At 27.1% G+C, this 27,657-nt stretch overlaps 1 pseudogene; it reads left to right on the forward strand.

The window, feature by feature from the left end:
• Window positions 1–26,429, forward strand: part of LOC148579460 (xyloglucan 6-xylosyltransferase 2 pseudogene) — a 29,892-nt pseudogene extending 3,463 nt beyond the window's left edge.
• Window positions 26,430–27,657: the final 1,228 nt, after the last annotated feature.

Here is a 27,657-nt window from a genome sequence, read left to right on the forward strand (position 1 = left end):
TCCTGGCAGTGGTGCTCGAGTTGGTTTTGCTTGTGTTAGCAGAGATTGGAAGGGAAGGTGGCAACGAGGCTGTCTGGGAACAATTGAGAGTCGTAGCATTTTGCAAGGAGAGTTGTTTGCTATTTGGAGAGGCTTTCTTTTAGCATGGGACTCGGGACAAAGAGACATTATATGTGAGACAGACTGTGTGGAGGCTTTTACTATTGTCAATAATTTACAAGATTGCTCTGGGTTTACTGATCCTTTGGTGTTAAAAATCCGAGATATCATGTCTTGGAAATGGCGTGCTGATCTTCGGTTGATCTTGAGAGATGCAAATACAGTAGCAGACATCATGGCAAAGACTGCAATGAGGACTATTTCTCCCCAAGTGGAGCTTCCATTGCCTTGGAAGGAGTTTGAGAGTAGTATTCAGCGGGACTGCCTTTCTTAAGCAGTTTCTTGTTTTTTTTCTTTTTTAGTTTTTGTTTATTTTTCTTTTAAGTCACCAAAAAAAATAGAATTTATTCCAAATATTAAAAACTAAATCAGTATTTTAGCGTATTTTTATTTTTTAATACTGGACGAGGAAGAGAGATTTTATTTTTGATAGAACATAGAAAGGAGGATGATCTTATCACGTTATGTTGGGGATAAGATCTTTAATAAACACAAATACGTCATCTTCGTTTTCAATATGCTACTTTTCTTAATTTCTTTATCTTGCTTTTTCATGACTGATTTGTTTTCTTTTGTTGTAGTTTTCAACTACATTAAATCCAATACGAATAGAATAACAGGACATGCTGTTGGAGTTGTGTGTTGATTACACAGGAATGGCATCTTGGAGAATAATCTTGCATACTCACAAATTCTCTTTACGAAAGTTCGTTGAACTTGCATTATTAACAATAACCACAGAACCCACGTTTTATTTCCTTTAAATAATGATGATAATAACAATAATAAGTAATATAAAAGTATAAGTAGACAATGAAAATACTAAATAATATAAACAATGAATATATCGGATATTTATTTTATTAAGTGTACGAATTATTATTCTAATATTAAAATTTAAATAAATAATTTAAAAATATAATATATTTTTATTTAATTTATAGTTATTCATATTATTCTAAAAAATCATTAATTACCTACCATAATCCCTAACTTTATTATTATGTTCCGATCCCCTGAAAGGGTTGTGTTGTGAAATCTGGCCAGACTGGCACTATTGTCCAAGGAATATTCATCTAATTAAGGCATTTTTCTAACATACATAAAGATCTTAATTAATTAATTATCAAATTTAAAAAAAAAAATAACAATATAAATTAGTATTTATTAATTATTATGCTAGTGAATTCACACATCTAATCAACTTACATTTTAAATATATATTTTTAATCAATATCACAATAGGATAGGAAGGACATGTTTGAATAGGTTTATAAATTTTTTTTTTAATTTTTAATTTATAAAAAAGTATAGTATTAATATTTGGTATAATTTTTAAAATTAAATTATAATTTTTTAAAAAAATATTCAAGTGTTTATGAAAAAATAAAAAAAAATTATTTTTTTCATAATAAATTTTTTTATCATATTTCTTTTAAAATAATTATTTTTAAAATTAAAAAACTAAATATAAAATAATTTATTTATAATAAACTACTTTTAATATAAATATTTATTATTTAAATTATTTTTTAAAAAAAATTTACTTAACCTTGTTTATCCAAACTAAACCTAAATCAATAACTTATCGAATCGATTCGTCTAACACATAAAAAAACGAGTCAAACAAAAAAATTGAATCTGCAAAACATAAGAATCCCACCAAACTCACATTACTTATAAGTTGCGGACTTTGGCAGGGTAGAATACCTTGTTCAATGACTTGTTTTTCTTTTTAAAGTATAAAAGCCAACATTTCAGCTCATCTACATATTATTCGTGCTCTCGCAATTTTTCATTTCATGAATAGAGATCCGCCAAGTCTCTTTGAGAGTGAGAATTCATCTCTATCAATAAATTAGAACAGAAGTGAGGAAAGAAGTTTTCATCCCATAAAGACTCAGTAAATCTCCATAAAATTAAAATATATCATTTTGTTTATATAAAAATTTAAATTTAAAATTAAGAATAATTTACATATTTAAATAAAATAGAATTTAAAATTATACATTTGCAACATTTACAAAATGATTATATTTTAGTCTTAATAAATGTACTCTATGTAAATCGCTATAAAATGTGAAGGTTTTAAAATTTGAACGTAAATTGCAATAGAATACAGTAATTTACGTACATATTTTAGGAGATCAAAACTGCTTTAATGTGTTGCAATTTAAGAATAAAATGAAGACATCTTAATCCGCTAAAAGACATAACAGTTTACACACATTAAAAAAGAAATATGAAAACCGTGATAACCTATAATAATTTATGCACAATAATTTTTTAACCTTTTTTATTTTTTATTTTTTTTGTGTTTTGCACATGCATTTTACTAACAAAGTAATACTTATTATTTGAGACTAAATAGCTATCAACTAATATAATTAAGGTTCTGAAAATCGGTCAGTCAAACCAGTCAAATTTTGAACCGTTGTCAAATATAGTTTGGACAAAAGTTAAAATCAGAGGATTAAAAAACCGATATTGGACCGTCAAACTGGCTGGGAACCAAAAAACTGAATCAAATCGTGATCTGGCCGGTTTTTGAAAATTTTCCAAAAACAGTAGCGTTTTCCTTTTCCAACCCTAACTTTCTTAACCATTACCCCTCTACTCTCCAGTTACACAACGAGCAGAAACAGAACGTGAAGCAGTATTCCTCTCTTCTCCAGTTCTCCTTTGTCTCACCGTCATCGAAACCACCAACGCAACTTTCGTCCACCCACCGCCACCGTCGCAACTTCGACCTTCGAAGCCATCGACGCAATTTCTGTCTAGCCAACATCCAACCACCGCTATTTAAGTTTCGAAAATCGAAACCACCGTCGCTGGTCTTGCCGGTTGCCTAGCTCCATCGTGCAACCACTTCCCGCCGGCGCCACCAGTTCTATACCACTGCATCAGCCACTGTCCTCGCCAGCTTCGCTCTGTTCTAGCTTCTAGTCTTATGTATTAATTTTTTTTGTAATAATAATTGTTGAATAATTGTTATTACTTAACCTTGCTATTGTTACTGATTTATTGGATTGAATAATTATTAAAATCTGTTAAAGACGTGAATAAAGATGCCTCAACTGCATATATGTAATGGACATGGACAATTTTTGACCGCTTTGAATAACAAAATTCCTAGTAAGCTTCTAACTTTAGGGTGTTGATGAAGGTATGTTGGGTTAGGGAGAATTGCAGAAGCAAAATTTTGATACATCTATAGACTCGTAGGAGCATTTCTAATAACAAATTGGGAAACATTATTTTTCTTTTGTTCCTTTTTCATTTTATCTTCCAGTTTTTGTTGGTCAAAGTAAGCAAATGACTTGCCTTAGGCATGTAAATATTTCCATTTAGTTGCTCAAGACATTGGGTCTTGCTTTTTTTTTTTTGTTGTTGTTCTTGTATTTAAATACTTTTGTTTGTGTTTTTATATTTTTCATATTATGTTTTGCATATCCTGCGGTCTGTACAATAACAATAGTAACTTGATTAATAGACAGTGATAAACTAACTAATAAGTGATTATGGGACTCTCTAGTGTCATTTTTTTGGACGGTTTCATTTGTTATTCTGCAAGAAGCCAAAACTTTTTTGTTAATATAAAACACAGTTGTTTAAGAATTGTTTATCAACATATGCATACTTAATGGTTCTCAGAGAAGAGATTTACTAGGATTAGATACTCAATAGAGGTTAATATGGTAATTCACATATAGTACTAATATATCGTTTTAATGTATAATTTAATTTTACTCGTAAGTCAGAATATAAGTTTAACTACATTTAAGTTTGGTCAAGCTAAATAACTCTTGACCTCGTCAATGTTTGAAGAGTCCTTTTAGTGCAAGAATTCCATATTGTAATAGCATTATTGTCCTATCCTTAAGTTATTTTGTTCATATGTTTAGAATTGAGTTTTCTTGTTTGTTCAATATACCAGGTTATATAATTTATAAGAGAATGCAAACAATGAATTTAGCTATCAATAACATTTTTTTGATATATATATAAATAAATTATAATTATATTTTGATGTATTTATTTATATTTTATTTATTATTTTATTATAAAACGGTTATTTTGATTGAACCACATTCGAATTGATCGAACTAATTAACAAACTAGTAAACTAATAACTAAAGCAATTCTATGATCGATTCGATTTTCAGAACCTTTTATATATATATATATATATATATTGGTAAGGATGTTTTGAATTATGTTATGATAAGATAAACAAATGCTAAAAGTTAAAATTAAATTCCAGGATGTTTATACTAATTAATTCTTAAAATTAAAATGTTCAAAAGTATGTTATAAACATAATTATTTAAATTTATTATGATTAATTTTTTCATTTATCTTGAAGATGGAAAATTTCGTTTATTTCTTCATTAATCCCTGTCACAAGCAATTGACAAATTAATTATTGAGAAACTACCAAAATATATAAATTATTGTTTTTATAATTTTTTGTTATTTTTTTGGTTTGATATGGTATAATTTTATAATTGTTGTTTTTATATATTATATTTATTATTATTGTTATCTTTTTATAATATGAATATTGATCTCATTAGGTAGAGCAAATTAAATAAAGAAAACTAACCTTAATAGTGAAAAAATATAATGCATTAAAAAGTATTAAGAGTACTAAAAAAAAGACTATATAAAAAAATAAAAAAATTAAACATACTTAAAAAGATAATATATTTGATGAAATGTATATAACCCTAAAATTTATATATATTTTTTAATACAAATAATAGTACCCTTATATGATGATTTTGTATAGAGCTTATATATTTTATTAGAGTTTTATCATTTAATTTAATACTCATTTATGTTAATATGTTAAACTATTAGTTTATTTTATATTATTTTCTATTTTTGATATACAATATATACATATTAGATCTTTAATTAAAGTACTATATTTTTTAATGTTAAATGATAAATAACTAAGTTGCTCATTAAAATAAAGAGAATTCATCTTAGAAATTGACATCACTAATAAGAAAAAAGGATAGAAAGAGTTAAAAAATTATTGTGCATAAACTGTTGTATGTATTTGTGATTTTCATATTAACTTTTTTACGTATGTAAATTGCTATACGCTCTAGTAGATTATTGGCGTCTTCTTTTTATTTGTAAACCGTGACAATATATACAGTAGTTTTAATCCACTGAAATATGTATGTAAGGGAGTCATTTAAATAAAGATGTCTAAAATATTTTTTTTTAAAATATTTTTTATTAATTAAAATTTAATACATATAATCTATTAAATCATATTATTTTTATCAAAATTAAACCAAAAAAATTAATTTGACTAAAAAAATAGTGAATCAAATATTGAACCGATCTAAACTAATATTTTTTTTTATAAAAAATGACTACAATACCCTTAATAAAAAAAACTAAAATACTTCTATTATATATATTAATTTTAAAAATTCTAAATACTAGTTATTTACTTTTCTATCGTTATAAGATTAGGATTTAAAGTTTTTAATATATATATATATATATATATATTGTAGTTATTTTTTATAAAAAATATTAATTTAGACCGATTCAAAATTTAATTTATTAATTTTTTGGCTAAACTGATTTGTTCGGTCAAATTTTAATAAAACTAATATAATTTAATTGATTATATATGTTAAATTTTAATTATTAAAAAATATTTAAAAAAAAAGACGTTTTTGATATCTTTATGTGAGTAATTCTCTTAAACTGTTCTATTCTATAACGGTTTACAGTTAAATTTTAAAACCTTCACAACTTCATATTATTTAAATATATAAATTGTCGTAAATTAATTATTATTGATTTTGTTAATCTGAAGATCTTGATAATATTATCATAAAAATGTGATTGATTTAAGGGAATCTATTTTTCTGTGACGCCATAGTACTAAGCCTATAGTGGAATATATATGTCAATGGGAGTCGGTGAAGAAATCAACTTCAACATTTCTCAACTACGAAATTAGGATATGAAAAAAGAGGTGGAGTCAAATCACCTATCCGCTATCACTAGAGTAACTAGCTAATTAGTAAAGAGAGAATAATCCACATTTAAAAAAAAAATTTCGAAGAATATCGTAGAACAGTTGGAATGTGAGCATATTCGCTATATTATGGGTAGTGGAAGCTTAAAGTTTTTTCGTATAATGGCCTAAAGTGGATATTGTTTTAGTTGTATGGTTATATGGTTCGAGAAAAAGTTCTAAAATAAACTAAAATATTTAATTAACTCTAACTAAATTATTATTAAAGATTTTAAATATATGGGTGTATTTTTTTCATTCATGTTATTGCTATACTTTTTTTTCTCATGTTATTGTTGTTTTTTTTTTGTCTCCTCTTTTTTTTTTTTCGTTATTATTATCGCAGTCACCACTATTACCACCACCTCCACTTGTAACACCCTAATATTCAAATCCTTATGCTCGAGTCATAAGTCAATGATATTACGGTGGTACGACTCTCAGGTGGATTTTTAATAAATAAATATAGGTAATTTCGAAAGGAGTATTAATCGAGAAGCTTGAAAAGAGTAGAAATAAAATCGCGAAGACGTATCTCTCACGTTTCGACAACAAAAGATAAACCGTGAAGCTGAAAACGATATATGGACAAGGCGTAGAGGAGATTAAGAGATAGATAACAAATAGATATATATAACATAAGTAAATAGCTACTAGTCGCGACCCGCGAAGTTTAGGTCGGCTAGAGTACATTATGAAATTAGTTGACAACAGTATATCCTAATCTCTCCCGAAGGAAACATGAGAGCCTCTATAGGCAAATTCAAAGAGTTCAATACATAATATAAACTTTCCAAAACAAAGGTGGAGAGATTCTAATCAAAACACAAAGTAGAGGAAATAAAGATCTTCGCCGTCTCTCAGACGACCCACAACTCACTTCTGAGCACCTGGACCTGTATCTGAAAAACAAGAGATATATACGGAATGAGAACCCCGGGCCCATGGGTTCCCAGTACGGTAAAAGTGCCAAATAAATTCAATGTACTGCAACAAAAACTCACTAAGCATCCTAAACTTCTTCACCAATTATTCATCATAGGTTCTCGCTAATCCATGAATAGGCAACTGTCATAAGGGAGTGCTAAATTCAATTCATGTTTCACATGTTTCCCAACTCGCTGACTCTTCCACGAATCAGACTCAGAATCATAAGCAAAACCATCACCAGTTGTTCTGCCTCAGCAGTTCTATATCAATACATCATCATGCAATCGCATCATCCATTCATCCCATCAAGAACAGCCTTCACACCCACCGACACCAGCATGAGGGGCCTCTCAGTTGTACAAACACAAGCAATACAGGCAAGTAATACACAAACATGATACAAGTAGAACAAATAGCATATAGTCAGGTAACATGGCATATATGATGTAGAAATCCAAGACAAATGGCAAACCCAAACAATTCAAACATATGCAAATGATGAATGCCTGCCCTATGGCTGATGATATCATCTGTCGGTTATATAGCCAACCCGACATGTCCTGGTAGCTAACCATTGGACAGAAACACCCCTTGCGGAGCAAGTAGGTTTGAGCTACAACCCCCTTGCTACTGCCCGCTCAACCCAGAGCCAGTGAAATAATCGCTACTGCGGCTACTACCCAGGCGGGTGTCTAAAAGCTCAACCTGGAGCGAGTGGATTCACCACTACTGCCGCTACTACCCAGGCGTCGCAATCTCTGACCTGGAGCAAGTGGGACGAACCACAACCCTTGCTACTACCCAGGTATCTCAAGCATTGGCCCGGAGCAAGTGGGACGAACCACAACCCTTGCTAATGCCCAGGCATCTCAAACATATATTCATTCAATCTCAATTCATATTATCAACATTCATTGTTACCAAATCTCAAACATTAACTTGGAGCAAGTGGGACGAACCACAACCCTTGCTACTACCCAAGTATCACAAATAAACATTTATTCATAATCACCCTTCATTATTATCAATCCTCAGACAATGACCCGGAGCAAGCGGGACGAACCACGACCCTTGCTACTACCCAGGTATCACAAATACACATTTATTCAAAACCCCACGATTAAACTCGTTTATCATAATCCTCCTTTTCCGTCTCATACCCGGAGCAAGTGGACAACGCCACTGCCTACTACCCGGGGTCGCACATCACATTTCAATATTTTTTTTCATTATTATCCATTTAACATATTCATTCATTAATCATATATGCATTTATACTCAGCCATAAACAATAATGGCTTTGCCGTAACCCGGCAATAACTCAGCCATCCGGCTCATGGTCCAATCAAGAACGGGCCATTTATCAATAAATATAGCCCTCCGGCTCATGGCATACACGGTACTTCCACCGTCATCCTCCATATCTCATATAATCATCTTTGATCATCATTGATCATAACTTTTTTCCTTGCTTCACTCGCAAGTTACCACATCCCCTAGCTCATTGCTAGGCATATCAGAATGATTTAATACATAAGAGGTGAGATCGGAGGCTTAGAAGTATGAGATTTGGCTTTTAAAACTCAAAAATCAACTTTGGCATGAAAACAGGACCACGCGTACGCGCACGCGTGGATGGCCACAAAACTCATCGACGCGCAAGCGTCATACGCGCGGACGCGCGGGTTGAAAAATAGCCAAACGACGCGCAAGCGTTAGCCACGCGTACGCGTGGGTGCTCTTGCGCCCCAGGCACAAAACTGGCACAACTCTGGCACAACTCTCGGGAAAATAGCTGGGCATTTGGTGCAGCGCATCGACGCGCCCGCGCACACCACGCGCACGCGTGGATAGTGCCTTCTTGAAGAACGACGCGTACGCGCGAAGTGCACCTACGCGTGGAGGGTCATTCTGCTAAAAATTTTCTAAGTTAAAAGCTGCATAATTTACAGATTCAACCCCCAATCTTCCGACGGACATAACTTTCTCATTTTAAATCATTTTTCACCCGTTCTTCAAATGGCATGGACATCCCGGATCCAATTTCATTTCTAAATAGATTTGGCACAAAACAGAGATCCGTAGTCCAAGTTATGTCCCGTCAAAGTATGCCCAAAAACCATGTTTTCATACAAAACCACTAGGTGCCATTTTCAAAACAAGCCATTTTCAACTCTTTTCAAAATCAACCAAAACATGCCAATTTCAACCCTTTTTGAAATCAATCAAAATGTACTAAAATCCACATCAAGCCATCCTCAACTCACACATTGACACTTTACCAAAAAATTCCCAAAACCACATCTAACCATTTTAACACTTCTCAATCAAATGGCTAAAGGACAAACACAATATCATGTCATACATCCTTCCTCATCCCAATTTCCAATAATACCATTTCCAATCAACCATCATTATACGTAATCAATATCATACTCACTATCACGTGATTTCACCCACAAATCAACCTTAATCATTCCCCAAGCATATATCACAACATACATATCTCTAATGCATCATCATACCATCAAGGCATCAATAATCATAATCACATATATGATCACATAATATATCTCAACCAAACCAAACATACCTCGTCTACATAATTTCACCCAAAATTACCAAATTCCACACTTCAACTTCTCAAACCTTATTATTCAATAACCAACCTAATCATTCATATATTCATTATCTGAAATTCATCCAATCACTTGTGCCATCATACAATGCACACATCGACTTACCTTTCTTACCTCTTTCTGGCCTCCGGCCCAAAATTCACGGCCTCCGGCCCAATTTTCACAATTTAAATGCATAAACCACAAATTAATACTCATTACCCAGTACATCAAATTCTTAATACACCAAGCATACAAGGTCACACAATTCTCAACCCAATCATTAATTCACATTACATATCAACTATGCATATTAGCACCAACCATTTACACAATCCAAACTTAATCCTAGGGGCATCTAGCCTTGGAATTCTCATCACAACACATAGTACTTAAATGAAACTTAAACCGTACCTCTTGTAGCCAAACCAATTGAGCCTCTTCTTTGGAATTCTTCACCAACCTTAGCTCCAAGCCTTACCAAAGCTCCTCAAGCAATACCAATCTCCCAATTGTGCCCAACATCACCAAATACACTAACATAACCAATGTCACATACATACATCAACCTAGGGCTCATAAAAATGACAAATCACAAGGGTTTGAGCACTTCTTACCTCAGCCCATATGAAGTAGGGATAGAACCCACTTAGAATCTATGTTAGAGTATTCCTAAACACCCAAAATCACAAGATTTCAACACTAACTACCCAAAAACGTGTAACAGTGGAGAATTTCGAAAACTGGGCAGAGATGAATGAAATACTCACCACCAAACTTAGATAGAATTGTAGAGGATGAGAAGAGAAACGCGTGGCCGTAAACGGCTCGTCAATCGGAGCTTCGTAGCTCAAGTTATGGTGGTTTGAAGATCAAAGAGAGTTAGGTTTTCTCTCTTCTCTTCTCTCTTCTCAAATCAGCGCCCCAACCCTTCTTTTTAGGGTAAAATGAGCTGAAATGCTCACAACTAATATTTATATATGTTGGGTCTTGGGCCCACTTAGGCCCGGTTCACTTATTTTTGCCCATTGGCCCAATTTTGGGCCAAAACCTTTAAGATTAGCGCTCTAAATCGCACTTTAAATATTTTTACCTTCCCTAATTATAATTCCTCATTTCTTAATCTTATTTACCCATAATCAATTTCCTCAGTTGTAGTACCAGACAGATCTCAGCCGGTACTGCCGGTCAAAATTCCACTGCGCACTTTTACGCAGAAAACTATATTTTCCGACTCGGAAAAATTCACTGAATCCAAATATCATATTTAAATTATCAAATTCCAATTGCCAAATCTTCCAACCATATTCACTCCTATTTAACTTATTATTTACTAAATTTCGGTTAGACCGGGTATTACACCACTTCTTTCTCTTCTTTCTTTTTTTCTTTTATTTAAATTTCTTTTTTTTCTTCTGTTTCCTCCTCCTTCTCTTTCATCGTTATCATCATTGTTATTGTTATTGTCTTCATAGTCGTATTCTTCTCCTTCTTTTTTCTCATATTTCTCTTTTATTATCGTCGTTATTACCACCACCACGTCATCTCCTCCTCCTCCTCTTCTTTCTTTTTACATTTGAATTTCTTTGATCTCCTCCTTCTATTTTCTGTTCCTCTTCCGTCATCATTATTATCATCATTATCGTTTTCTTCTTCTTCTTATATGTATAACAATTCAAATGTAGAATGTATTGAAATTTTTTAATGATGGCAAAACACAAACAAACTTAGTTTAAAACAAGTTCAGACAAAAAATGCACCTTATTTAAATCCAGAATGCATCGAAATTACTTAATGATGCGATACATGAACAAACTCGGCTCAAAATAAGTACAGACCAAGTGTACCTTATTTAAATTCAAAATACATCGAAATTATTTAATGATAACAACATACAAACGAATTCAATTCAAAACAAGCAATGACCAAAAGTGCACTTTATTTCTTCCTTCTTGTTTTACCTTATTATGATTCTTCTTGTTTTACTCTCTTAATAATAATAAAAATAAGAAAAAATCAAATAAAGAAGTAGAAGAAACACATAATACTGCAAATTTACTAAGAGAAGCAATATTTATTCAACTAAATAAGATTGCAATACATTACAAATATGTTCATTTAAGAGAAGCAATACTCCTAAAAAAAGAAATAAGAGCAACGAAAAAAAAAAGAAAGAAAGAAGGAAAAAGAAAAAGAAGAAAAAAATGTAGTATTAAAGAAGACATTTTTTTGTGCTTTTGTAGTAAAATTTCAGTGTAAAAACTAAGAAATTTATGTATTATTAATAATAAATTTTGGTGTTATTTATTCTGATAAATTATGTATAATTCAAAACTCTTTTTTTATCTCCTCTTCATCTTCTGCTGATTCTTCATCTTTTTTCTTTTCATCTTTTTCTTTGTCATCTTCTTCTTCTTCATCTTTTTCTTTTTCATCTTCTTTTTCTTCTTTCATTTTCTCATAATTATTTTTTTTACTCTTTTAAGAGGAATTAAAAAAAAAATCAATGCTGCAAAATTATTAAAAAAAAGAAAAAAAAATGCAACAGCAACAACAACAACAATAAAAGAAGGACAATTGGAAGAAAACACGTGAAGAAGAAGTAGGAATGCAAAAAAGAATAATAATAAAAAAAGGAAAAACGCGAAAAAAAAGAAGGATATAAACGTTCGCGTTCACGTTAATTACGAGAGAGTTGAATCGTGTATTCACACTCTCAATAATAAAATTAATTTTTGTTAAATTTAGACCAACTTAATTAGATTTAGTTGTTAAAAAAATTTAAACGTGTAACAAAATTCATATAGTTTAATTTTCTGTAAGAGCTGCATTTAACACCCTATAATTAAAAATAAATATTTACTTCAATAATAATATCTTCGCATTAAAATATAATTGTATAATTATGCCTCGTTATATAAGCAAAGACATAAAGAATCATCTATGATATAAACTATAAAGAGATACATTTGGAGTTCATGAAAAAAATATTATATTTATTCTATTATATAAAAATCAAATTTTTACATTTAATGATAAAACTGACGTGGCATGATTCTGAGAGTGTTTCCCGATTTATTTATTTTAATTATGTAAAGTAAATCAATTATAACTAATGAATAATATCAATTAATTAATTTGATTAGACATTCAAATCTCACCATTTATTATAATTTATATAAATTAATTATTTATAATTAATTATATCAATTAATTAATTTAGTTAATTATATTAATTATTTGATTTGATTTGGTTGGATTAAATATCAAATTATTTTAATAAATAATAAATATGATAACGAAATATATGAATTAATTTAGGAGAGAGGCTGAAATTTAAAAAAATAAATTTAAATTAAATTTTTATATTATGTTTAAAATAAGATATACAAAATTCAGTTATAATTTAAAATATTTTTTTAGAATTTGTCTTATTTAACATTTATTTCTATAAGAATTACTTTTTGAAAGAATATAATTTATAACATTTATTTTTTTACTATTTATTTCAAAAAAATCTTAATTTTTTTAAATTCACTATATATATATATGCAATTTTACTTTTTTTTTTGATAAAATTCTACTTGTGATGCTAATTCTTCTAATAATGTAAATGTGGATAATTATATTTTTATTTTTTGATATAATCGATGTAAGGTCCCACATTGGTTGGAGAGAGGAACGAAGCATGCCTTATAAGGGTGTGGATACCTCTCCCTAGCATGACGCATTTTGACGAGTGAGTGTGGGGGGTTTCGGCTAGCATCCTTATCGTCAAAGACAAAACCGTGAGGCCTTGTGTGCCAAAGCGGACAATATCGTGCTAGCGGGTGGTCTGGACTGTTACAGATAGTATCAGAGTCAGAACCCGGATCGATGTGCCAGCGAGGGCGCTGGGCTCCCTTAGGGGGTGGATTGTAAGGTCCCACATCGGTTGGAGAGGGGAACGAAGCATACCTTATAAGGGTGTGGATACCTCTCCCTAGCATGACGCGTTTTGACGAGTGAGTGTGGGGGGTTTCGGCTAGTAGCATCCCTATCGTCAAAGGCAAAACCGTGAGGCCTTGTGTGCCAAAGCGGACAATATCGTGCTAGCGGGTGGTCTAGACTGTTACAATCGATATATTATTAATAATAAATAGTAATTAACCCCTCATATTTTTAATCAAAACATTTTGACGATAGTTTCTATTTATTAATGTTAATGATTGATTGTTTCTTTAAAATAAAATGCATTATAATTTTAGGTTATTTCATAATTAACAATAATATTCGATTATTTCTTTAAAAATAAATTACATTATGATTTTAGGTTATTTCACAACACATAATTAATGTCCATAATACTAAATTACTCTAAATATTTTATTTTCTATGGTTAGTAGTTAATCCCAAATTGAAAAGATTTTGTTGAATAGTCCAAGTATAATTGAGGTAGTTAATTTAGTTTATTTGTTTATTAATATATTTGATCGAAAGCATGAATGATAAATAAGACAAAAAAAAATAATTAAAAAAATAAAATATTAGTAATTACTTAAAATAAATAAAAAAATAAGTTATACGATATTATTTTAGTTAAATTATTAATAATTAGAAGAATAGAAGGTCGATAATAATTATTTTAAATAGACATTGAATTTAGTTTTATGGTACTAATTTATTTGAATTGTTAATAAAATTTTATAATTTTCATATTTATATCTATTCAATTTATGTATTTTATTTTATTTTACTTTAATAGAAAATTAAAACGTGTCTTTTTAATTATTTTTTTAGAAAGTATAGTGAAATGAGTCATATTAATTATAATTAATTATCTATAATTAAACTAATTGATTGTGTTAATTTGTAAGATGAATGACACATAATACATGGTGTAAAATTAATTATAATAAGTTAATAATTAATAAATAAAAAAACTAAAAAAGACTTTTTTTATTATTTTTTGATAGCTATTCACTTTTTTTTATCTCTTCCTTTCACATTTGTTTCTTTTAATTTATTGAACCAAATCAAGTATACTAATTATTTGTATTGACTAATTAAGTATTTTTTTAATGGATTATGCTAATTGTGCCCTAAAGTATAGACTAAAAATATTATAAAAAAAACTATTTTATAAAAATTATTTAAAAATAAATATTTTTAAAATGTATTCTTATAAAATAAATATAAATTATAACTAAATAATCATATTTGATTTTATTTTATTAGAATAAATAATATTCTATCATTTAATATTTTATTTGATTCAATTAAATTACATCAATCATAACTAATCCAATATTTAATTTAATTAGAATAGATAATAAATGATTTAAAATTTTGTTCGATTCATAAACCACATAAATATTAAATGATTTAATAAATAATATATAAGACAATGAAATAAATGAATTCATTTAATTTAATTTATTATTATATATATATATATATAAAACGAGTATTAATTAATTGATACTTAAATAAATTATTTAAACTGGTCACATATATTTTTCAATTGCTCTCTTATTAATACGGTCTAATAAATAAAATGGGTATTAATCATTGTAGTAAATGAATATTTATTATTTTTAAATAAATTCATTTAATTCATTTAAAAATATTAAAAGATTCTAATTCTATATACTACGATTTTATTTTGTTATTAATGTATATATATTTTTATATTATATATTCTATGATTCCTATATTCTCAGATAATATTTTTAAATTTTCTTTAGTTTACTTTATTATTTTTAGTCATCAGAATTTATTATATTTAGTCATTATTTTTAGTCATCAATTCAATTTCTTGAATTTAATAACTCAACATATTTTAATTATATATAATTAGAATGTACTTTCTATCCATTTTTCCTCTCTATTTTGTGCTTCGGGTATAATATTTGTAATTTTTTTATTTTTGTTTTTTCTATTTTAATTTTGCTAAATTTTTTTATAATTTTGTTTTATATCAATTATTTTTTTATGTATTTTGATTAATAGAATTATTTTATTTAAAGGTATTTTAAATTTTTTATAATATTTTTATAAAAGTTAATTAATAGATTCTTCTTCAAAATTTTTTTCTTGAAATTTGTTTAATGAGATCGTATTTTAATTTTTCTCTTTTATCTTTTATATTTATTGATTATATTAATCTTCTATTATAATACATTTTTTATTTATTCCACACATTATTTGTTTTACCTTTTTTTTACTTCTTTTAATTGTTCTCTTTTTTTTATTTTTTATTTTTTATTTTATTTTTAATCCTCATATATAAATTTATTATAATTCATCACATGCAAACTTGAATTTAAGTGATTGTTTTAGGTTATATTTTACCATTGATGCTATATGTTGTTTAGTGTGTTTATTTTTAATTTTTTAGTTATCTGTAAATATATTTATAAAAATATAATTTCATTTTGTCCAATATTTACTACTACGTTTAGTAGATAAATAACAAAATCTTTGTTTATTGTTATATTAATTGAGTTTGAAGATTTTATTTTTACTTTTATACATTTGTTTATATTGTATGATTGTGTTTGTGTTGTACTAGAACAGAGACTGAGAGACTGAAACTCAATATCATGTTTGTTGGCCCAAAGACTGGTATTAAAATTTCAGTCTATGTTCCCAAAATTTCAATATTTCAGTACTTTCAAAAAGTGGGGACAGAGGACTGAAATTTTTTAGAATGAAAATTGAATTTAATAACATTTTATATCTAAAATATCTTCATTTCAATTAATTAATTCCAACTTTACTCTTTATGCAAATTAAATTAGAGTTCATTCTTATTTCAGTCTCTGTCTCTCACTTTACACCAAAGATAATACTGAAACTTATTTCAGTCTTAGTCTCAGTCTCTCAGTCTCAGTTTTTCAGTCTCTGTCTCTCTTCCAAACGCTACCTTAGCGACATCACGGTTCATACATTTTAATATTTGTATAACAAATCTTATAAATTGCTTTTACAAGTTAGTTTATTTTTGTTTTATTTGGATATTCAATTTTTAATAATAATTTTTATTTATTTATAAATATATTATTTCCTATTTTTATCTAAACAAATTATAAGATAGTAAATATAAATTTTTTAATTTTATCCTTAATATTTAGTTTTAGTTTTATTCTTGATATTTCAACCTGTTTCGGTTATACTACTAGATAAATAACATTAAGTATAAATAATTAATTATACTAATTATTTAATTTGATCAAAATAAATATTAAATTATTTAATAAATAATAAATAAAAAATAAAATAAATGAATTTAATTTAAAAATTTCACATATATATATATAATTAAAATGTACTTTATACTTTTTTTTTACTTCTATTATAATCTTTGTAATTTCTTTATTTTGCCAAAATTTTTTATGATTTTGTTTTATATATTTTTTTATGTATTTTAATTAATAATTTTTAAGGATGTTATTATTTTGTTTATTAATATTTCAAATTTTCTGTAATATATTTTTAGAACTTTATTAATAAGTTCTTCTTCATAATATTTTTTTTAAAATTTTTTAATAGAAACATATCTTGATTTTTGTCTTTCATATTTTATATTCATTGATTTATACTAAATTTTTCTTGCACTGTATTTTTTATGGACTACATGTATAGTCTTTGCTGCCCATTTTTACTTCTTTTAGTTGCTTTTTTTTTATCTTATTTTTAATTATTTATTTAACTTTTACTCCCAATGTGTTTATTATATTTCACTTCGTCTTAAATTTAATTTCATGGTTATCTTTCAATTGTGTAAAATTAAATTGTTTCTTTCAAAAATACTTAAATATATTATCTATTACAAATAATTATTATAATAAACAAACAAATATAAATTGAATATATAATTTAATTTTAATTTTAATTAAAAATTAAACGAATTATCAAAAAATATCAACAAATTGTTTTTAATTTCTCTATAGTTTTATTTAATGGTAAAAATCTCTCTATAGTCACTAACATCGTCTCGATCCAAAAAAAATGTATAAATTTCTATCAAGTAAAATAAAATACATAATGTTATTTCATTATTAATCATAGACTATAGACAAATTTCTAAAAACAAAATCTTATAAATCAAACAGTAATTTTTTAATATTTTTTAAATTGTTCAAACTTATTAATATTTTATAATATAATATAACAAGTTATAATATGTGATATTAGCCATTGTTATATATATAAAAAATGTAACTCATTTAGTGTTTAACTACTTATTTTCGATTAATATTGTTATAACAAGGATACATGTGATTTTATGAGAATGATATAGTTATCTAGGAATTTACTAAGTGGCTAGAGTAGTTTTACGTCACGAACCAATAAATGCTAGCAATTAGAATAATAAAAAAACCAACCAAATGGATATTCGCTCAATTACTTGCAATTTGGGATTAAATGGGATCTGTGAAATTTTTACGGGTGGAAGCCTGTCCACGTAAAATAGATTGGGATGGGGACATAAGTACTCTCTTCAAGGGACCCGTTATATATATATATATATATATATATATATATATATATATATATATATATATATATCTTAAATTTCGTAATCCTAATTTTTATCTCTAATTTAAACTCTTTTTTTTCTTCTAAACTACTCATCCTTAGTCTTGATTTTGTATCTACTCTTTTTTTAACTCACTTTTTTTTACCTCTTAAGTTCGTCATTCTGTCGATTAGTCTCGCCCTAAAATATATTATGTTGAAAAATATTTTTATTTTTTTTTGAAATATTATTTTTTATAATGAATATATTATGAGTTGAGTTGAATTATATTGAATTGATTATTTTATGATTCTTATATTATAGTTGTTTTGTTATTTTTTTAAAAAGTTTTCAAAGGATATCATAGATAATCGTGGATAGACATTCGCTAAGGGGATAATTAAATAGGGAGACTTGCGACGAAGATAGAGAGAGGATAAGGGATATATTTTTTTAAATAGGAGTGAATGACGGAAAAAGGGGTCCGCTGTACCCACACGAGTATCTATTACTATATCTAACTAACAATGAAAATTCAATTTGAGCCGATTTGAGATAGGACACATAAACTTTATCTGCATTGGATTTTAAGACAACGAACCTAATTCGGATTTAGGATCCTAACAATAGGCCTAAGTTGATCTTACTCACTTGAGTTAATATTTTGGGTCATTGCTGTAATAAATACTATACTTTTAAATATGATTATATTTAGTATATATAAAAGTTAAGTATACTTACAATAGATTTTATAATCAAACTAAAAAAGTTCTAATTATCTTTTTTTTTTAATTTTAAATTTTATTTAAAATCTTAATAAAAAAGTGAATAATAATACTTACTCACATAATTAAAATAGATCATCCTAATATATACATGACACTACATATATCAAGGATTATTATATGTGATAAATTATTTCTTTGTTTTTCTAAAGATAATTTATATGTAAATCAACTAATCTTTATAACAAACGATCTATTGCATAATTTTTTTGCTTTTAATATGGATAAATGATGAATTTAATATATAAAATATAATTTATATTATTTAACATACGAAATAAGTAACTTAAACCATTTTCTAAGACAATAAATATAATAGTACAAATAACTATATATTTATTAGTATTAAAAAATATACAAATAATATAAACATGATTTTTTTGGTAGAAAAGTAATAATAAAGGTTATTAATTAAGTTAATTACATATTAAAAAATTATGAATAATTTTTTAAATAATAAAAAATAAGATCATTATTTTCACATACCGCAAAGTTTATAAAAAAATTTAGACAATAAATCAATTATTAATAAATTGTACATCAGCTCTGTTAAAAAAAATTATATGTTAGATATTATTATTATTATTATTATTATTATTTTATATATATATATATATCGATTATTAAGTTATAATTAATTTCTAACTCAATTTTTGATAATTAAAATTTAAATGCTGAATATTTTACACCTAACTAATTTTGTTTTTGCTATTAATTAACATTTTAAAAAATGTGAGTTATTAATCAATTTTGAATTTTTTTTACTAACCAGAATTATTTTTAAAATAAAAAATTATTTTGTACATTATATTATAAGATATTGTAATCATTCATTTTTTTAATGGCAATTATTGCCAAATAAAATGATATAAAAATAGAAAAAAATATATTTACCAATCTAGGAATAATAATTCATTTTTCAATAGAATAAATTATATATCGAATAACAAAAGTTATTATAGTTTCTTTTTATATAAACTAATACTCAACGACGGTATTTTGGTAATATTATTAAGAACTATTAATAAATCTAATAGCTTTTGCAATGACATAAGTTTATAAGTTTAGAAGCTTGAAAGTCATGTCATAAAATATAAAATTTTAATCGGTAACAATGTTGATCATATTGTTTGATATCATATGAATGAATACGATACTAATAAATAAAATTGTCACAGTTAAATTTTAACAAAGACAAATCTCCATAAGTATGCTATCATCAATGAGAATTGTTCTAATTTCAAGACAAAAAATACTATTTTCTTTCACTGTATTTTCCAACTCGGCAGGTCGAGAACTAATCTTTCACGGATTGAAACTTCATTTATTAACGGTCTGCCGCTAGCCAATGAGTTGTTAAGTACACAAGATGGATTCGAAACTCTAATACTTTAGACGAGTGAGATAACCACTCAACTAATCTAAATCAGTTAAGACAAATACTAATTATTTTTAATATTTTTAACATTAAAAATAATTAAACTTTAATTTTAATTATAATTTTGTAAAATATTTATATTAATAATTATTATATATATTTTTTGTTTAATCTCTTTTAATAAAAAAATTTATATATTTTTATTAATTATCCCGTACAGTGTACGAAAACATATACTAGTTATTAATAATAACTTGATTATATAATTAATTATTCAGGTCGTTGGTTATTTTATTAGAAAATATAAGAGAAAATTTCACTCTCTTCCCTTGCGAGATGCTAAAATAACACCCTCATTCCCTTTATTTTATAAATGTACATTCTCCACCCTTCTAACTTTTAAAAAACCTCCTCTTTAATCCATTTTAAATTTTGTGTTAACTAATATTAACTTTATCCATTTTTTAAGAAAAAATAAGTTATTTTTTGAAAAAATACCCATTAACAAAAATTTTATTTTTTATTATTAAATTTTATTTACCAAAATACCCCTTAATAAAATATTTTTTTATTGATTAAATTATATTTTTATTAAAATACTTTTAAAAAATTAATAATTAAATTATTTTTTCTAAGATACCTATCCTTCAATAATTTTTTAATTATTAAATTATGATTTTATCAAAATTTTTGTTAACAATGATTTTTATATTTTATTATTAATTTTTTAATATCAATATATATTATTTTAACATTAAATAAAAAATCTTACCACTGTTAATATATATAACAATTAATATATATTGATATTAAAAACTAATCTTACTAAAGTTTTTTATTTAATATTAAAATAATATATATAGATATCGAAAAATTAATAGTAAAATATAAAAAAATTGTTAATAAAAATTTTGGTAAAATTATAATTTAATAATTAAAAAATTATTGAAAGGTATTTTAGAAAAAATTAACATAATTATTAAATTTTTAAAAAAATACAATTTAATCAATAAAAGAATAATTTATTAAAATATATTTTGGTAAGCAAAATTTAATGATAAAAAATAAAATTTTTGCTAATGGATATTTTTTTAAAAAAAGGATAAAGTTAACATTAGTTAACACAAAAAATTTAAAATTAATTAAAGAGGGGGTTTTTAAAAATTAAAATGGAGAAAAATATACATTTATAAAATAGAGGGGAGGAGAGTGTCATTTTAACATCTTATAGAAGAGGGAAGTGAAATTTTCACAAAATATAAAACATGTATAAATAATTTAAAAATACATGATAACTTAGTGATGAATAATTTTTGTATCCATAAAATATTGTTTTTTTTTTCTTTTTTATACAAGCAAAGTTTGTTAAGTCTGCAAGTTAATAGACTTGGTGGCAAAAGAAATAATTAAGGAAATACGTTAGAATTGAATTTTACAATGAAGTTGAGCCAGTACTAGCTTTAACTTAGCAACAACTTTTATAGGGTTCTTTTCAAAAGCAATAATTTCTGTTTCTTTCCTTAATGAATAAATAAAATTATATGCCTAAACCGGATTTGAGTAGATTAAGTGCTTAACCTCGTTCATGTAATTTTGACGATTCTTTCTTCTATAAAGCACCTAGTCTAGTCAGCAGGGGTGTGCTGTTATTTTCATCCTGTCATTTTTTTTGGATATTTTATTTAAATAAAAAACTTTTTATTAATCAAATTGTGTAAAAAATTGAAAAATTTATACTTGTATGCATTGTGAGGGTATTTAACGGGTTAGCGTGCAAAATTAAAATTCACCTATATTTTGCAAGTAAGATTGCCAAATATATATAGTTTATATTAACAAAAATTTGAACCTATTTTACACACTAAGTAGCAAATTGCATGGTAAATATCCTAAATGGTGATTATGCACTCACTCTGTAGTGTCTGAAAAGCTAAGGTATTAATCTTAGACTGCTATCTCTCTATCAAAATTCAGAACTAACAATAATGTTCAATCAAAGTGAAACTCTTTTACTTATGTGAGAAACCTGTCTTTTACTTATGCGAGAAACTTATCTTTTCACTGCTTTATCGGTTTTTGGGGATTTGCTATTGTGTAGAAGGGGAATTTTTTCAATACATGTAAAAATTACGTGTCGATCAATGATATAAATAACGGAAATAGTATACCAATACATGAGAGAACAACAACGTTAGTATAGGACTCATAAAATTGAAGTTCTGTCATCAATAGACCTCACATATTTTTTACTTTGTTTTTAATAATGTTTGTTAAATATTTAAATTTATTGGTGACTACAATTAAAAAGAGAATTTATATATGAAAAAAAATACAAAAAGACTTTTAGAAAAGTTATAAAGTTTTAAATAAATTCTACTATTTTATTTATTGATAATAAAAAAGCTACAAATAGAAATTAATAATTTTTTATTCCTGCTAATGATAACGAAATGTAAGTTCTTTAAAATAATTATATTCTACATAAACGATATACTTATTATCAAATTCTTAATATATATATATATATATATATATATATATATATATACTAAGAAATTTATTTTGGAGAAATAAGAATATACAAGAAATAAAAATATATTTATTATCATATTTTATAAATAAAAATATATAGCTTTTTAATTAAAGTTGATAATATATACTCTATTTCTAAGTATATAATCCTATCCAATTTGATTGAGTAGAGTTATCTATCTAATTTTATTATTTTTAATTTTAATTTAAACTTAATTTTTTATTTTCTATTTTATTAATATGTATGAAATATGGGATGATTGAATTTTATATTTGTTTAAAAAAATTTTATTTTTCTGCAGGTAGGATTAGGTAAGGTAGGGTTGAAAACTTTAGGATGCGAGTAAGATTAAAGTTGAGTTTTTAAAAAGTTTTCAACTTGTAGATAGGGTTAGGGTAGAGTTTGGATAGGATTAGGGTAGAGTCCAAATCCTATAGGATTGACAAAGGATAAGATAGAGTAGAGTTTGGACTCTACCCTAATCCTATCCAAGCTCTACCCCAACCCTATCCGCGAGTTAAAAAATTTTTAAAACTCAACTTTAACTTTACCCGCATCCTAAAGTTTTCAATTCAAACCTTACTTAACCCTACTTGTAGGAAAATAAAAAAATTTTAAGTAAATATAAAATTCAATCATTCTATATTTCATACATATTAATAAAATAGAAAATAAAAAATTAAGTTTAAATTAAAATTAAAAATAATAAAATTTAAAAAAAATTAAAATAAAATTACAAATAACATGATCATCAAATTCTTAATAAAATTAAAATAACATAAATAAAGATAAATATCTAATCACTTTTCTTCTAATTCTAAGTTCTTACAATATTACTCTTTAAATAACAACTATATTAAATTAATAATTTAAATTATTAACTTAGTGATTATCTTGAGTTTTTACAAGAAAAAAGTTGTGGCTTTAATATTTATTCACTATATATATAATTTATAAACTTTAAATATATGTTATATAATATATTAAGAATGCTGGTAGAATAAGATAGGGTATATTCTGAATTTGCATTCGATCATATCCACGAGCAAACTCTATTCGTACTCTATCCTATTCGCAGCAAATCGGATAGACAACTCTATCCGATCAAATTGGGTAAGGCCGCAAATAGAATACATATTATTAGTCTTAATTAAAAAGTTATATATTTTTATTTATAAAATATGATAATAAGTATATTTTTATTTCTCCAAAATAAAATATTTAGTATATATATATATATATATATATATATATATATATATTTTAAGAATTTGATAATAAGTATATCGTTTATATAGAATATAATTGTTTTAAAAAAAACTTATATTTCGTTATCATTAGTAGGGATAAAAAATGATTAATTTTTATTTGTAACTTTTTATTAGCAATAAATAAAATAGTGGAATTTATTTAAAATTTTATAACTTTTTAAAAGTCTTTTTGTATTTTTATGCGTATATAATTTTTTTTTAATTGTACTCACTGGTATTAATATTATTAAACATAAAGTAAAAAATATGTGAGTCCCATACTGATGTTGCTGCTCTATCATGCATTAGTATGTTATTTTCGTTACCTATGTCATTGATTGACACATAGTTTCTACATGTGTTGAAAGAATCTCCTTTCTATACAGTAGTAAAACCCCAATTTTTGACTAGTTTTCTGTTCAAAATTGATTTTTTGTCTGAACGATTTTGATAAGGTAAACGAAATTAGACGTTGGTTTATGGTTTTTTTAGTTGAACCAGCAAATTCGACACGATTGTTAGAACATTGGTCATGGTATGGTTGCTCAAGTGAATCTCGATTCAAGTAAAATAAATTTGTTAATAACGACAGAAATGTTTGATAACAAAAAAAGATTAGCAAAAAATAGTTAGAACTTGTCTTATTTAACATTTAGAGTAAAAGACAAATAGATCTCTGACTTTTTTAACTGTTGACATTTTGATCCCTCAAGATTGAAAAATATATTTAAATCCCTCATCTTTAATAACGCATGACAATTATACCCCTCCATAGACTTGGGGTTAAAAAGTGTTAATGGAAAATGCTGAAGTAGAGAAAAGAGTATTATTGTATCACGGAGTCATGCAGGAGAATCGCGGCGAAACAAGGAGAAACTAAGTTGGAGCCACGCGGGAGAAATGCTGAACAGGACAGCAACTTCATCAATTATGAGCCAGTGACACTGTCACACTGGCAGAGACGCAGAGTGGCAGGATGGCGACAGACAACAGTAACTCTGGACTCTGAAGCCTGAAGGCGAAGGCTGCAGCAGATGAAGAAAATTGGAAAAGGGGAGAAGAAGAAGAGTTAGGAATTTGTGGTGGAGGCAAAATTAATTATATAGTGGGAGAAACTATCGTATTTCACTAACAACTACTCATAATTTTTTTTTTTAAATTTCACTGGGGGTAGTGGGGGCAACTGCCTTGTGAATGCATCCATCCCTGATTGTATCCGTTACGATGATAATGCGATGAGTTGGCAAAATATAAAGGGACAAATAGGTCCCTCCGCCAGATCAAGCGTGCCTGTTGCTGCAGCAGCCTCAACTTCTTCTACCTCTTCCTTATTGTCGTCATCCTCCGTGGCACAATTAGTGCCAGATATTTTGGCACTCCCGAACAAGACCTCAACGAGATCCACCATCTCTATGCCTATCGCTCCCGCCGCGTCGAGCCCCATCGCGTCCTCGAGGAAGCTCAACCCGAAACCACCACAAACGACACCAACAACTACGCCACCTTTGACATCTCCAAGATTCTCGTCGACGAGGCCGCCTATGCCAACAAACCAAAGCGCGAGCCAAATGCCCCTTACACTCTCGGCTCCAAGATCTTCGATTGGGACAAGCAACGTGGCCAGTGACTTGAAAACAACCCCGATTACCCGAACTTCATTGGTCCCAATAAGCCTCGAATTTTTCTGGTAACCAGGCCTTTTCCCAAACCGTGTGAAAACCTATTAAGAACAAGATTGATTATTCAGGCTCTATGGGATCGAGATTTCCTATAACATGGCTCTTCTTGATGCCGAAATGGTTAGGTTTTGGGCTAAGTTGCCTTTGATTTGGAAGCTTTTGTTGTCACACCTCAAAGTTGAATTTCTATGGTGGATGGACAGTGATGACATGTTCACTGATATAGCCTTTAAAGTGCCTTGAAAGAGGTACAAGGATTCTAACTTTGTGATGTACGGTTGGAACAAGATGGTGTATGATGAGAAGAACTGGATTGTCAGAGGTACAAGGATTCTGTTCTTAGGAATTGTCAGTGATCTCTTGATATTCTTGATGCTTGGATTCCAATGGTGTCTAAAGAAAAGATTAGGGATGAAACTTGCAAGATCATCACCAGGGACCTATTTGTTCCTTTATTTTTAGTTAGCCTTCAACATGGTTATCATAACGGACATGTGAGCACTCTTTCCTCCACATCAACATTATCCATTACCATTTTTTAACCCCAACTCTATGGAAGGGTATAATTGTCATGCGCTATTAAAGATGAAGAAGTTAAATGTATTTTTTAATCCTGAAGAGTCAAAATATCCGCGGTTAAAAACATTAGGGACCTATTTATCTTTTATTCTAACATTAATTAATTTTAGTAATAATTAATAAATATTAAATAAGACAAATTCTGACTGTATTTTTTTTTTTGTCTTCCTAATATTATCGATATTAACAATAATAAACTCTATCTACGTACACTGGCATAAACTTTTTAAGCACACTAATATATTTTTAAGAGGACTATAATAAATTTTAACACTTAAAGTAATAACTAAAATTTCTAAATAAACTATACCTTATACTAACAAAAATAAATTCTTTTATGGGAACAAAATAAATTCTAACAATAACCTCAACCAAACTTAAGATAACTAACTAAACTAAACATTCATATAAATTGTATAAATTATAACTAAATTATAATCTATCTATACAAATGAATTCTGTTGCTAGAGTAAAACAAACTCAGAATATCAATAATCTCAACCAAACTTAAGATAACTTAACTAATCGTGCCTATAAATTAAATACATACTTAAATAAACTCTATCCCTAGTAACAAGAATAAATCCTTTATTGGAGAAAAATAATTTATAATAACAACAATTTGAACCAAACTTAAGATAAACAAGTTAGACATGCATATAAACTGTATATAAATTATAACCAAATTATACATTTTATAACTATCCTAATAAGAAGCACATTTGATTTATAACTAATTTTCACTATAAAAAAATTCGTTGAATATCGTCGAATTTATTAGCGGAATGACGAAAAAAATTTGCCAATAAATTTCTTATCGTCAGACTGGATAATAAAGTCCTCACCGGTAACTAAATTATCATCGATTATAAAATTGACAAAAATATGGGGGTGGGTAGCATCAGATAATTTCCGATAGAAACTTTGGCGCTATGCGTTATGGTTTCGCACCAAATTATCGTCGGATTTATTTCCTGGTAAATTTGATGGTTATATATTATTTTATGTTCATCCCCTTGGTCTTGATAGTCATCATCATTGTCATCCCCCGACTTGCGACACTTCTGTCTATCATCATGTCTACCTGAAACAAGAATGAAAATAGTTATGTGGCTAGCTAAAATGCAATGTAATTATATAACAATCTAATTAAAGTTTACAAAAGAAATACATAAGATAAAACTAAGGCTA

The sequence above is a fragment of the Arachis ipaensis genome, chromosome B10 (assembly GCF_059453495.1).
Source record: "Arachis ipaensis isolate K30076 ecotype BB chromosome B10, ASM5945349v1, whole genome shotgun sequence".
Classification (NCBI taxonomy): Eukaryota; Viridiplantae; Streptophyta; class Magnoliopsida; order Fabales; family Fabaceae; genus Arachis; species Arachis ipaensis.